Raw genomic sequence first — 15,096 nt, forward strand, 5'->3', positions numbered from 1 at the left:
GAATCAGACTCTTGGAGGAGATGACCCCTCCCAGCACTTTGGGGGCTTTGTCCTGGAGCAGCAGAGGCCGGGAGTGGAGGGCTCAGCCTGAAGGTGGGTGCAAAACAGGCACAGAGTAGACAAGCGACCACCCAGCCGACAGGTCGCCAGGAAGGGGGATAGCCATGGGGATACCCAGAGCCACTGAAAGCCCCTGGGGTCCCGGGCCCACTCCCAAAGCCAACCTGCAGGGTCACACCCCTGACCTGGAAGAACCTCGTGACCTGAAGGAACCGTGCTACCCTCTGGCCAGAGAAATCTTGGACTTCCCCCAACCCTGGAGGGTCACTGCCCCGAGAAGGCCTCTCTCAGCAACAGCACACTCCCCCACGCCGACCTGGCCCCACCACCAGGCCCCAGGAAGTCGCACTTTATAGCTGTGGCCCCATCCCCCTTGTGAGTAGTCAGGTCACCGAGGGAGCATGGACTGGCCGTCCCAGGACAGCAAACCATGCCAGGCCCAGAAAGACAGCCACAGGGAGTTCATATTTCCCAGATCCAGGGCTGAAACCAGTTCTACTGGTTTCTGGAAGCGGAGACTGTGGGGCTGGGTCAGGAGAGGCAGATCTCAGAGGACCCGGACAGCAGCCTGTTACTCATGAGTTTTCCCATGCAAATCAGTTTCCCTTGAAGCTGGCCCTCGCAGTAAAAGATGTGGTGGTCCTTCACTGACAGCTCCCGGGTGTCCATATGCCTCTTGCCCCCATCTGTAGACAGACGGAGAGAAAATGGGTCTTGAGTGTCTTCATTCCTGGAGAAAATATTTGAGACCACATTAGGGAACATTTGGTGCCTCTCAGTTCCACCCTCGTGGCACTGGTCCCCCTTCCTGGAAAACAGGAGGCAGGAGAATCTGCACTTGAGAAACATGCTTGAGCCAACCTGAGCTCACCTGGCACGTGGGCTTCTGCCCTGGTGTCCCCACAAATTCCACTGTCACCCCCCACAGCCTGGGACTCTGTCCCTTCAAGGTCAGGGGACATTCATTTTACCCACATGCCAAACTGGGATGGGAAGAGGCACCAGGAGGGGCTGCTCTGGGCCACCCCACAGCCTGGGGAGGGGGAGAGGGAGAGGGAGGAGAGAGCTGGACCCTAGGAGGAGGGACACTCACATGAAGGTGAAAATGGCCTCCACGTCTCCACCATCCAGGACAGTAACCATCAAAGGGGACACCTTCCTGGGCCTCTTCTCCTTAGGTAGGTCCTTGTCAACCACCATGGCCTTCACATACCATGTCCCTGTGATCTGAGCAGGGTGGGGGCCGTGAGCCCAGCAAGGGCACGGCCCAGATTCTCCTCCTCACCCCCCTGCCTGCCTCCCCGGTGCACAGGCTGCAGCCATCCCCAGACGTCCCCAGCACCCCGGCTGCAGTCCTCCACAGGCCGGCTTGGTTCCACACATCTGCACCCCAGGGCTCGGTCAGAACAAGCCCAGCACTCAGGGCTCCCAGCCCTAAAGAGAGGCAGGGCTGTCTGAGACCCCACGAATCTCTTTGCTGGGACCAGGCCACAGCTCCCTATGAGTCCACACTTCACAGGACCCTCAGTGCCTTTGGGGTCCCCAGGAGGTCAGTTCAACAGTCCTTGAGCTGAACCTGCTCCCCTGCTTCAGCCTCTGGGCCCAAGGAGCTGCCCTATCTGAAAACACAAGAACAGAGCCCTCCTGCCCCCTCTGACCACTGTCTGCAGGGAGCACAGGGTCAGAACTTTGACCCTGAATGACACCTCCTAGGACAGGGCCCCTGGTCACTGCGCACTCACAGCCAGTCACCATCTTTCGCCTACACCCATCCTCCCCGCCCCTCCCCAGGCTCACACCCTGTCTCACCAAGGGGAAGAACAGGGGGTCCTGGGTCTGCAGGGCCGTGATCAGGCTGAGGGTGGTGGGCAAGAACAGAACCTTCATCTCCAGGGCTTTGCGCTCACAGCCGCCAGCAGGTCACTGGGCGTCTGGAGGAGGCTGTGCGGGCCCCTCACAGGGCTGCCCCTTATACCCAGCTCGGCTCCTGCCCGTGAACACTTGGCACAGACCACACCCCTCCCACCCAGCATCCTGGACAGTCCTGCATCAGGGAAGGTGGACTGTCATGATTGTTGGAACCTGACTTAACCTGACAAGTTAAGTGCCAACCACATAATAAGACTGATCCTGCCATCCCGTTTGCACCTCCAAGGGCGCTCACTCCAGGTGAGCCATCTGGAGGAGGATGTTATCAGAATGGGCAGGTGTGCGTGTCTGCACTACGGTCACAGAGGGAAGGCCAAGGGCTTGCTTCCCTCCCTCCCACCCCTGCTCCTCCCAGGAGCCCAGGACTGGACCCTCAGCAAGTTCTCTGGACACGGGCCCCCGCCAGCTGCTGAAGGGAGAGGGACTGAGCTTTAGAACCAAAGAGACACGGCATGTGATCAGCCGAGTCCCACAGGCTCCCCAGAGCCCAGGCTCTCACCACCCTGGGGCCCCTGCATTTGCTCCTCCAGGGACTGGGATGCTCACCCAGATCTTCCTGGGGTGGGGGCACTCTTTTAGGACTCGGGATGAGTTGAAATATCGCCTCCTCAGAGGGGCCTCCCCAGGCCACAGGAGGGAGCGCTTCGTCTACCCTACCCCTTCATTCTGGACCCCGTGGCCGGGCTGTGTTTCCCAGGAAGCACTCGTTACTCTCTGAATTGGCTGCTCATTTCTTCACACGTGTGTTCACCGCCCGCCTCCCCTGTTAGAATTTAAGTTCCCCAAAGGTAGAGGCTTGATTCCTGTCTCACAAGGGCGATGCCACTGTATGGGGAGCTCCTCCCACATGCTCGGTGCTCTCAGACCTCTGTTCCCTCAGGAGTAAACCAGTTACTGAGTCTCTCGGAGCCTCAGAGCATTCCTCTCCAACAGGGGACCCACAACTTCTATCGCTTTGATCTCCGTGAGGCTCTGCTGGGACGACGTGTGAAGCCCGCTCCCTTGGCAGGTACAAGGCTCCGTGAACGAGGGCTCCTCCCCTCCGTCTGCCATGGACCAGGTTCCATCAGAGCCTGTCCAAGCCCACACTTGTGCAACTGCCTTAATTTCCATTCTTGCAGAACCCCGGCTCTCCAGAGCACTTTCACCTCCCTCCTCAGCCTTGACCCCCCCCCGTGTCCCTCAAGACAGGCCTCAAATCTCATTCCCTTTGGATAAATGTGCCGAGTGAGGCACAAAGAGGCCACGTGCAGGGCTGTGCTCAGAGTTCATGGCTGATGGCTGAGCATCTCTGGGCATCCGGCTCTGCTGGCCTCAGCCCCGCTGCCTCCTGAGCGAGAACTTGGCCTTCTCCCTCCCTGACCCTGTAGTTCCTGGGCTTGAATCATCTTCCCTGAGAGCCACAGCTGACCCAGAGCCTGTACGCAGGGGCTGGGCCACACAAGGGCACCTTTGTGCCTCTCTGGCCCGGGATTGGACACCACCGTATGTCGCTCATCCCCAAGTACTCCCTGAATAATCATCATGAGCGCTCCCTAATAAGCCCTGGGGGATTGCACTGAGGGTGCGGGCATGACCCAGTGATTAACTCCCAGCTCAGATGGTGCTGCTGAGCAGAGAGCCTGCCCTCCTGGGAGAGGGACAGGGCGAGGCCAGTGTACTTTAGGACCAGAGGTTAGTAAACGTGCTGGAGTCTCTGTATCAGTGTGAGAGCTCTTCCTGTCCCTGTTCTTGTTGACTGTACCACAGAGACCTGGTATTTCCCTTATTATATGGAGTCACTGAAAGAAGCATCTTGTGACATTGACAAATGTAGTTCGTTCCTCGAAAAAGATGGTGGAAGACATGCAGAGATCATTGAGAGTCCAGGCGACCCCGTGAACCCTATACTTGGTGCGATTGGAACTCTCCAGGGGCTGCCCATCATCCACCATCTTGCCCTGTGCCCCAGCAGGTGAACTCTACAGAGTTCTCCAACGGTGTTCCCTTTGGACACTGGATGTGTTCAACTGGTGGTAGACACCACTGGGAGACACCGGGGCAGGAGGAGTGAGCTATCCATGCCCCCGAACCCCATGCCCTGAGGCATTTCTTTGGATGGCTGCATCCCTTTCTGATGGGAGACCCTCACACCAGCCACACCATGAGGACTGCCCCTACTCCACAGCTCTAGCTCTCACCACTTGTGCTGACACTTCTCGCAACTTGTCCTTTGAATCTCAGAGTGGTCTCAGCTTCTCAGTGCTGCTACTTCTCAGGTGCCTCACTAAAGGGGACAAAGTCTGGGCTTTCCTTGGCATTTGGGGGCAAGATGGTCTTGATGGCCCCACCAAACAAACACCAAGTCTAGAGGGCATGCTGGCTGGGACTGAGGGCCATGTGGAAGGGGTAGGAGAGGAGTCAACGTGAATACCGATTAAGGCCGCAAGACCAACTGGAAAATGGGGACTGTAGCTTGTTCCACTAACCGTCTATTTTCATTATTTTAGAGATCATGGTAAGCTCCCACTCTGAAGCCTCAGTTCCAGAATTTGCCAGAACGGCTTGGATTTGGAGCACGAGTGCATCAGTGCAGTGCGAGGGGTGGACTGTGGTTGACAGAGCTGATGACCCACCCCCTCAGCCCAACCGCAGCTGCAGTTCCTGCACAGTGACAGGTTCCCAGCTTCCCACCTCAGTGCCCGCACCCTCTGTTCTTCTCTGCTTCCCCTTACACACGTGGTGAAACCATATGTGCAGGTGAATTCACACACCACGTCACTGGAGATGGTAAGTGATGGGCTAAATGTCCTAAGTTTTTTGTTCTCCATAGGGCAGTCTGAGATGGTTCCACCCTCTTTAATGGAGGGTCTTCAGGAAGACTGAGTCTGAGTTGCCCTGATGGTGACCTTCTCATTAACATACTCTTTATTGGATATTCTGCCTTCCCCATCTCACTTGATCACAGACTTCTGCTTCTAGGACTCTGGGAGAATGAAAGTCTGTGTTTTAGTCAGCTGGTTTGTGGCACTTAGGTACAGCAGCCCAAGGAAACTCATACAAGCCCTAACATATTAATGATTATATCAAATAGAAATGGACTAAATAGAAAAATTAGAAAACAGGGATTGGCAGAGTAGACTAGAAACCTTGATACAACCATATGCTGTCTTCAAAATCTTACTTTGATAGAGGCAAGTTAGAAGTAAAAGCATAGAATACAGAAAATAAACAAAATAATAAGGGAATTATGGTGCCAGTTATCAATGGATTGCCTCTGTGTAACAACATCAGTGTGTTGCCCTCCATTGTCTGTTCTGCAATAATGGAGCTGGACCCAATAGGCATGTCTCTTTTGCACCTGGCAGGGCTTAAGCTTTGTTAGAGAAGGTTTAGGACAAAGGGCCTTCCTTCCTAATTCTGGGGTGCTTCCATTTTTTCCTTTTTCTTTCTCCTGCAGTACAAGCAGCCGTGGCACAATTCAGGGATGTCCACAGGGACTCATCCACAGTGGGTGATCCATGTTGGGTTCAGTGGATCCCCTTGGATGGCTTCCTAGGGAGATTCAACAGCACCTCCACAAGTGGAATCCCAGTGAATCCTATAGCATCCCAGCCTCAGCCCACCTGCCCCTGGGAGGGCACAGGCTTTCCTATTTGCCAGTCTCAGCCTGCTGTTCCCTACCTGCCGAGCTCTGCCCTGACCAGGGACCAGTACTGGCCTTGGGAAGCATGACAGTCTTCTGCCCCATCCCTGTGCTGCCTGAACACAGCCTTGGCGAGGGGGTCTCCTCCCAAATTTGTTTCTTTCTTAACTACTTTGCTGTAATTCTGGGCTATTCTCTATAGTTCTCTTTGAACATTTATAGTTAATTGTTCATTATATAAACTATCCCTGCTCAATCTATTGATTGGTTTCCTTGTCCTGATTGAACACTGATTCTCATAATTATACATTATTTTATAGGGTTTTAGCGCTAAGGGGAAAAATCAAAGGCGAACAAGTTGGATAGGGAGCATCAGGGCAAGGGGGTAGTTTGTATTTTAAATGACATGGTCGATACAGCGTCACCAAGATGACATTTGAACACAGAGTTAAAGATAGTGTAGAAAATGAGGCATGAAATCATCATGTGGAGGAGGACTCCAAGTGGAAGGAGCAAACAGTGCAAGTCTTCAGGTGGGAGAGTGCCTGGCATGTACCAGGAGCACAGTGGAGGGCAGAGGGACTGGAGCAAATGATACAGGAGACGACTGGCCAAAGATGATGTCAGAGAGAGGGTGGGACCGATTGTGTTCGGCTTGTAGTCCATCATAAGGACTTCAACTTTGACCCTGAGAGAAATGGAGAACCCCTGGAGAGATTTTACAATGTCAGCGTGTGATTATTGGTTTTAAAGGGTCACTCCAATTGCTGCCATGAGGATAGATTGGGGGAGGCCAATATAGAGGCAGAGAAAAGTTAGACGGCTACTGCAATAATCCAGGCCAGAACAATGACACAATGTGGTGTACCCAGCCATCAGGGAGTAACAGACTATGGACTTACATTCCAACACAAACAAAGAAAAAGCTGGTCAAAATACATGATATGATTGTTTCACTAATGACCAGTGTACATATGCAGTGGGTGAAAGTCCACAAGGGCAGAAAAACACAGCCTTCGTGTAAAGAAAACTTTTAAGCAATTGAAAGTTAAACTACCCCCAACAATCACAGATTCTAGAATTAGTTTAGATGCCAAGACAATGAGGAGGGAATAATCTTTCAACAAGTAGTGCTGGGACAACTGGAGATCCACATGTGAAATAATAAAGGTGAACCCCTACCTCACACCACATACAAAAATGTTACATCTTCTTACAATCAAAGATGTAAATGGAAGACCTAAAACTATAAAGCTCTTAGAAGGAAACATGGCCCTGGATTAGGCAATCGTTTCTTAGGTGTAGCACCCAAAGTGTAGGGAACCAAAGAGAAAACAGATCACTTAAACTTCACCAAAAGGAGTACTTGAGTGCGTCGAAAGATGCTATCAAGAATGTGAAAAGACAGATCACGAAAGGGGAGAATGTATTTGCAAATCGTTACATGTCTGATAAGGATCTACTATTGAGAATATATAATATAGTCTTACTTCTCAACAATAAAAATACACATGGCCCAATGAAAAATGGGCAATGCATTTGGATAGGCATTTCTCCACAGGAAATAGATGCCTGTCTGGTGTTGTGGTGTCCTGGCCTGAGGCTGCAGTTCCTGTGCTGGCCATCAGGTGGCAGCCTCCTGTGTCTGTGGTGCCCACTGAGCTTTGCTGGAGCAACTGGAGAAAGGAGGAGTCATGCAGAAGTCATGCCAACCCTCCCCTACCTCAGGACCCACTTGCACCTCCTATTACTAGCGTTCATCTCCACAATCGGAGCAGGTCAAAAGCAGGAAGGAGGGATCCAAGATACCCCTTTTTGTTCATTCAGCAGCTATGTGCCAAGCCCTCACCCTGAGCCAGGAGCCCTGGTGGGCCCAAGGGTAGTGCTGAAATCTACCCAGCAGTACCTGCCCACCAGGAGCTCAGTCTGCAGAGAGATGGACGAAAACACAAAATCAGAGACACGTGAAAGAGAAGAGCATGGACTGGAATGAAAATAAAGAGAGTCCTGCAGGGAGGGCTGGGGTCTCACTGGGTAGGAGGGTCTGAAAGGCCTGACAGAGGTGACATTTGCTGTGACCAGAATGACAGGAGGACCCAGCGCTGCACTCACCTGTGATCAGCGTGCCAGGGAGAAGGCACTGCTGGTGTGGAGACACCCAGGCAGAAATGAGTTTGGCCAGAGGAGGTTAGAGAGGTGGGCACTGTGGCTGCAGAGAGCCTGGAGGGGAGAGGAGGGAGGGGGCAGGCCAGACCCGGGAGCTGGGAGATGGTGTGAGGTGTCTCCTCCTCTCTGACAACACTGCTCCCCACCCTGCATCTGTAAACCGCAAATATTCACTCTCTCTCCATCTCTGTGGACCAGGAATCCTGCACAATTGAGCTGGAGCCTCTGCTCATGGCGTCATCCAGGTTGGGGCTGTGGCCTCCACTGAGGCTGGACCAGGGTGAGATGTGCTGTCAAGCTAACTACCATGGGCGTGGTCAGGATCAGCTGGACTGAGAGCCTGGCTCCTTTCTGTCTGTTGGCCAGGGCTCTCCCTCGGTTGTCTCCTGTGTGGGCCTCTGCATAAGGGAGCTCAGCACGTCCATGTGTGTCCCCAGGTCCAGGGTAAGACAGACTGAGACAGGGAAACAAGAGGAGAGGGAAGAGGGAACACAAGAGAGCGAGTGAGAGAGAATGACAGCCTCGGTGATGGAATCTGGGAAGGGTCGTCCTGTCACTTGTGCTGGGTCTTCTGGTCAGAAGCCAGTCCCTAAGCAGTCAGTGGTCCACAGGAACGTATAGAACAGGCAGGGAGATCATCCCTGCAGGGGCACGCTGACCTTGACTCGAGGGTCCTGGTGGTGAAAGGCTCCCTTCCTACCTGGGCTGATCCTGCGTTGAGCTCAGATCCTCCTCCTTGGGAGTGTTGCTCATCGCGGCCCGGGTGTGCTCTCCCGGGTTCCCTGGGCTCCTGTCGCCTCCAGGAGGGAGATGTACACTGAGGGGGCTGAGGCCAGAGCAAGCAGGGACCACTCCCCCCTCCCAGCTCATTTGCTTCCTTCCCCAGGAGGGCCGACTCCTCAGGAGCCTCTCCTCACTGCTCACCATCTTCTCTGCTCTGAGAGCACCTCGTTCAGTCTCAGAAGAAGACCTAGGGAGGAGTTTCCAGGTGGGAAGGCCTCTCTCCATGGGAGCCCCAGAGTGGACAGGGACCTTCCACAGGGCTGGGCATTGTCCCCTCAGTCAACTTGGACTTCCTTGGAGGCAGCAACCCCTGGGGGCAGGGCCTAGGCTGGTGGCAGGTCTCTAAGCGTCCCCACAATCCCCATCTGCCTGGTCTCTCCTGATTGGGCACAGGCCTGCACAAGCACACAAACTTTCATACCCCTGGGGTTACGTGCAGCCCATCAAGGTCGCTGTGTCTATCTCATTGTGTGGTTGTCCATCTCACCTTGCTGGCTGATTCATTGCTCTGTTCTAGATCCAACCTCAGGCGGCTGCAAAGTTGACCTTCCACGTCAGCTTGCCACTGAGATGGCTACTGTTTCCAGAAATGCTTAGGGGCTGGGCATTGCCCAACCATGGCGAAATCAAGTGGGCAAACTCTGACGGTGAAGCCATCCCCCTTCAGGCTTGCCCCGCTCACAGGGCCGTCACACTGAGGATAGGAGGACGGGACCTGCCCTGGGCAAAAACACCACAACTCTCACTGTCCTTCCCTCAGCTTCAAATGCTCCTCAGTTGGTTGTATTTATTTGGTCTCTTCCCAGTGGCCTGACCTGGTTGTGTTCTGACAGCGTGTCCAGTGTGATCATTGCTTTCTGGGAAGAGGATTGGCTGAATTACTCACTCCACCATTTGGTGTGTCCTGCCGCCCCACCCCAATCACGTTCTGAAGGTGCGTCCTTTCAGCAATCTGAGGACCCAAGATTGTGAGTCTGTGTCCTGGAGGGATTTTGAGAAGAGCTGGTGGGATGGCAGTATTGCAAAGCATAAAGTCTTGCTTCCAGAAAGCTCTCTGGGATCCTCAGCATCTTGCTGTTTTGGAGTCAAAGCCCTGAGACCTTTAAAAAGCCAGCAATGTTAGAACATGGGAGGACAAACAAAAGTCTCTTGGCTCCAAAACCAAATAAAAATATTCTGAATTTCTAGTAACCTGAGATGAGAGGAAAGGAATTGGGAGTGTGGAGTGGAGGGGCGGTTTGGTCCAACCACGCATCTGGGAGGAGAAATGCCATGCAGAGCAGCCTTTCTGTGGGCATAAGGGTGAGACATGTGTGCAGACCCCTGCTGCACACATTGCTGCTGCTGCCCCTCAGCTCCCTCAGCCCACTTGAGTCCCTGCAGTCCCTGGGAGCCAGTCCCCAGCAGGCACACAGTGTCCCCCTGGAGCACCTGCATCCACTCTCTGCCTGAGGGCTCTCTCTTGCACTGGGAGCTTCCTCTCCTGCAAGCCTGTGCCAGCCTGTAGCACAGAAGCCTTCATGACTCGGGGTAAACCCTCCACCCACGGGGACAGAGACAGTCCAGGTGGAATCTCGTCTCCCAACAAGACTAGGATGGATGGTCACCTCAGTGCTCCCTCGTCAGGCCCCGCACTGGCTCTCCTCCTCCAGGATCCCTTCCCCATGGCCTCCCTCGGGCCTCATCCATCACCTGCAAACAAACCACTTGCCCTACATCCTTGTCTGCTTTGGGGGCCCAAGCCCTGCCGAGACTCCACGCTGGCTGTGACTTGCAGCAGGTCATCTAGCCTTCTGGACTTGAGCTTCCTCACCTGTAAGATGGAGACAAAAGGCCTGCCTCCCGGAGTCATCAGAGGAGACACAGCGTGGGAAGATGCAAACCGCTGCAAAGAAGGATGCCAGGTGATCACCCAGTGAAAACACCAACCTTGCCAAAGAAACAAGAGCTCATGAGGCTGAGGGAGGAATGGGGGCAGCCTGTCCAAACAACGTGGAGAGTCACTGACGAGTGTGGCCATGCAGGGTAGGCCCCCGAACAGTGGAAGAGCCATTCGACAAGGAGGGTGACAGGACAGAGGCTTCCAAGGAGAAATATTTAAGTGTTGGAGGATCACAGAGGCCTTAGGAAAATCGTGAGGCCCTGGAAAATGTTTACTGAAATGCTATTATTGGCCAGAAAAATGTGTTACAAATACTCAGTCCACTCTGGATTACTTCTCATTGGTTGTAGGAATGAGTGCACACTTGTGATTAGAACCCACATTTTGTTAAATATAGGATATCTTTATTTTTCTTAACTTTTAATTATTTTTTTTTGTCCATGAAGTGCCAAGCATGGGTTTTCTCCATTCTTCTCTATGCATGGGTGGCCTCTACTTTCAGAAGTGGATTCCTGGTGCTCATCACCCCTGCTAACCCGAGGGACAGCCCTCTTTCAGGTCACACAGTGGATGTGAGCTCCAGGTGGGCAGTGACCACGTCGGGTCATACTCACTGGTGAAGTTACAGTGCTCGGCCCATGGCAGGGACCAGCGCATATTGGCTGAATGAGTGAGTGAAACAATGAACGAATGCATGAATGAGTACATGAGTGCAGGAGTGAGTGAGTGAGCTAATGAGTGAAGGAATGACTGGGTGAATGAAGCAATAAGTAAATAAACCACAGAAGCTGGATCCACAAAGGAGGAGACTTTATCTGTGGCGGGCTCACAGGGCATCACAGCACAAGCCCTGGACGGTGGCATGGAGCATGTCCAGCTGTCCTTCCAGCGCTGAGCCTCCATCACCTGCAAAACAGCGTGGTCCTGGATCTTCTTCAGCAACTCCTCAAACAATGCTGAATGTTCCCGGGAGCAGGGCAGCAGGAAGGGAACCTGAGGAGGGACTTCCCAGACCCTGCGCCCTGGAGGACCACTGTGACAGTCTGGCAGGGGGCTCTTAACTCGCTCCAGGCACCAGGCTAGAGATGCTCAAGCCATTCCTCAGGGAAGTCTCCCAACAGCCCATCAGTAGGCCAAGTTATTTCCTCATTGTACAGATGGGGAAACTGAGGCTGAGAGCCTCACCTGCATCACCAGCTAGAAAGAGGCTGAGTAGGGACTAGGACCCCTGTTTCTCTGACTTGGGATCATTCCAAACCACTGTCCTGTGCTGCGGCCTCCTCAGGCTCAGGGGTCCTGGCCTCCCTGGGGCCTGCACCCTTCTGGCCTCCAGCCATCACTGAACTAAAGGCACAGGGTCACTCCATCTGCTTGGGGCTGGGTATGGTGGCCGGGGAATGGCCAGCCGTGGGTGCTGTGGGCTCTCCCAGTACCAAGGACCAGCCTATCCCCGCACAGAGTGAGGTCTCTCTGGGCATCAGGACCAACAGTTCTCAGAACTTTAAGGAAAAGAGGTCCCTCCCTGAGCATGTGGGAGCCCTTCTCAGGCAGGCCCCATGGGGTCTAAGAGGCACTGGGTTCAAACCCCGGCTCTGCCACTCTGCAGGGCACAGAGGGGGCAAGTCTCTTTGAGCCTCAGTTTCCTCATCAGTGAAATGAAAACAATAATTGCTCCTCCCCCAAGGAGTTGTGGGGAGGATTCAAGGAGATAGCTCAAGAGGAGAACAGAGGCCCCGGTAAGTGCTCATCACAGTGAGCTGTTCCTGCTGATGTCACCCCACTGAGAGCCCCCTGGGGCCCTTCGCCTTTGCCCACTCTGATCTCCTACCAGGCATGCCCAACTCGCTCTGACTCCGCTGTTCCTCTGGAATGCCTTTCTCCACCCCATCTCGTCCCACGGCAGTCAGCCAGCCAGGTGGGGATCCAGGACCCAGCCCCATCTCTCCTCCCGTGATTCCTCTTCATTAGAGCTAGTAGCTGTTGAGATCTGAGAAGGTGCAGGGCACTCCAGGTGCAGCCTCAGCGAACTTGTCTGACACCACCATGAAAGGTCGGCTGCCACCCCACTTCACAGGTGAGGAAACCGAGGCTCCAATGGCAGTGCCTCTCCGAGGTCACCAGGGCTCTCTCCCTCATCTCCACTGAGCAGGGCCCCTCCATCGCAGAGGCTGAATGTGCTGGATATGTGGGATGGGGCTGGCACAGTGCTGAGGCAGCCAGCACTCATGGAAGACCCTGAGATGTGCTTTGTGCACAATGACCTTCTCCAAAGCCTCCAGCCCCGTGCTCTGACCTTCGGCACCTTCTATGACACCTCCACTGTGTCTTGTCAAAGTCACTTCTGCTCACACAAGCTCAAGTGGGTCCTGCTCTTGCAACTGAGAACTCCCCCTGGAGGGAGCATGTTCAAAGAGGTCCCTGTGACTCACTGCACTGCCCTAGATGTGCTTTCCCTACTGAGGATGGGGCTCTGTGCTTGGAGGGAGAGGGAGCAGGCAGCAGTGTCCAGACCCTCATCATCATCTGTCCTGGATGGCAGGCCGGGCTGCTCAGCTCAGGTGAGTTAGGGAGCAGGAGGGGCATGGGCAAGGCCAAAGCGCAGTCAGGTGTGGTAGGGGCGGGGCCGGGGGTGAGGGGAGTGGCAGGGACAGAAGCAACAGGAGCGGGGCCTTCCAGCTGGGCAGGTCACCCCAGGTACCTTCATCCCCTGCATCCTAGCTGCTCCTCCTTCTCCCTCACTCCCTCAGGTCTCTGCTTCAGGGTCTCTGGACTCCCTGTTCCCAAACAAGATCACAGCGTAGAAGGAGACCTTGGGTGTCAGAGACTGTGACCAACACCTTAACATCACGTTTACATTATGAGCCAGAATCGCCACCTCTAGGTATCGGCCCTAAAGAAGTAGAGATTTATGGATGCAGGTGGTCCTTTCAGCACGATGACAGGGGTGAAAAATCAGAAATGATCCGTGTTGCCCAACAGAGGCTCTTTGGAAATTCTGAGGCTGACGCAGAGGAGGAAGAGGATTGACTGGCCGGGGTCCAGCCCTGGGGAAATCAGGTTCCAGAAGAGCACACTCCCTGCAGTCCTTCCCACACGATAGCCGCAAGTGCACACCCACACACACTTGCACATAGACATACCCATGTGCATACAGATGCACACAGCTGAATGGGCACATGCACTCACATGCACACACACGTGCATACAAGGGCAAAGGACTGAAACGGTGAACGCTGCCTGTTAAGGGCACTCCTGAGTTTCCACTTAGTTCTTAATTCCCTTAGAATTCATTCTTTTACTATAATAAAAGTTCATTATCTTTGTAATAATAACCTTTACAAAGAAAAACGAAATAATGTACTTCAGTCCAAAGATGAGTGACAAATGGATAACATTAACCATGTGATTTTAATCTTGTTAGTATTAGGAGAGGAATAGAGGCACATTCTATCAAGTTGAAACATCACGCAGGCCCCTAAAGGTGAAGAGAAGCGAGTGGCAGTTCCCCTCCCCAGAGGTGAACCCCATGGACAATTTGGTGCGTATCTCTCTGGCTCTGTCTCTCTCTTTCTGTCTGTCCGTCTCTGTCTCTCTCTCACACACAGATTCATTTTCGTAGATGCGTGTCTCCCGGCTGATATCACATATACATGGTCTTACAGATGCGACGGATGGATCCCATCGCCTCACCATGGACAGTAGCGTTCCTTACAATTGTTTGCTATTGCAAACAGTGCTGTGATGAATACTCTGGAAAATACATCTTTGAAAAGTTGGGCAGTCATGTCTGTGGGATGAAGTCCTGGGATCAGCACCGCCAACACAGGCGTGCCCCTGGGGACTGCGATGTGTCCTGCAGGGTGGTCTCCAAAGAGCAGTGTCCTTTAACACTTGTCACTAGGGGTCTACTGGGGCCTCTGCTTGCTCACATTGTCACCAGTCGTCACCACACTGGAACCCAGCCCGTATGATGGGGTCCAGTGCCCTCGCCACAGTGTCTCCATGTGCGCGTCTCCTCCTCGGGGTGCTCGAGCATCTCTGACACATGCTGCCCCTGTGTATCACGTCTCGTTGGCGTTCAATGTGTTTGCTCTTTATCTCTTTTTAAAACTCTGACTTTCGAGCATTTTTTTGGACCCCAAGGATGCGTTACCTTTCCCTGGCCTTGTGTTATGAGGAATACTTTCCGGTTTGTGGTTTGTCTTTCCAGCTTTCTACCCATTCTGGTTTTTGTTTTGGCCTCAGAAAGAGCAACGCGTTTCGTGTGTGGCTTCTGGCTCTGGTGTCCCACTTAGAACAGCAGTCTGTACCCCAAGATTATGCACATATTTACCAAAAGGGCTTTCTTTGATACATCAAATCTAGACTCACTCTGGGATTTTCCTATCAAATTAGAGAAATTCTATTTCAAATAAAAACAGAAAAGGAAAACCTATCAGGCTGTGTGAAAATAAATGGGAAGACACACATGGCCACCTACGGCATGATTTCACTTATAGGAAACATCCTGAACAGATTTAAAAAAAAACAAAAAACCAGTGACCGAAAACAGATTAGGAGTTGCCAGGGCCTGAGGGAGAAAGTGGGAGTGAGTGCTTTTAGAACAGGGTGTTCTTTTGGAGAATGAAATATTCTAAACCCATACAGCGGT

At 53.3% G+C, this 15,096-nt stretch overlaps 1 long non-coding RNA gene across 1 annotated transcript; it reads right to left on the reverse strand.

Annotated features, from left to right (window-relative positions):
* Nucleotides 1–661: 661 nt before the first annotated feature.
* Nucleotides 662–9,098, reverse strand: LOC131401775 (uncharacterized). Its single transcript, XR_009217956.1, has 3 exons — nucleotides 9,051–9,098; nucleotides 1,154–1,287; nucleotides 662–746 (listed from the first exon to the last, which is right to left on the reverse strand). It is a non-coding gene; the product is annotated as an uncharacterized LOC131401775 (long non-coding RNA).
* Between the last annotated feature and the right edge of the window lie 5,998 nt (nucleotides 9,099–15,096).

This window comes from Diceros bicornis (assembly GCF_020826845.1).
Source record: "Diceros bicornis minor isolate mBicDic1 chromosome 13 unlocalized genomic scaffold, mDicBic1.mat.cur SUPER_13_unloc_1, whole genome shotgun sequence".
NCBI classification, from domain to species: Eukaryota; Metazoa; Chordata; class Mammalia; order Perissodactyla; family Rhinocerotidae; genus Diceros; species Diceros bicornis.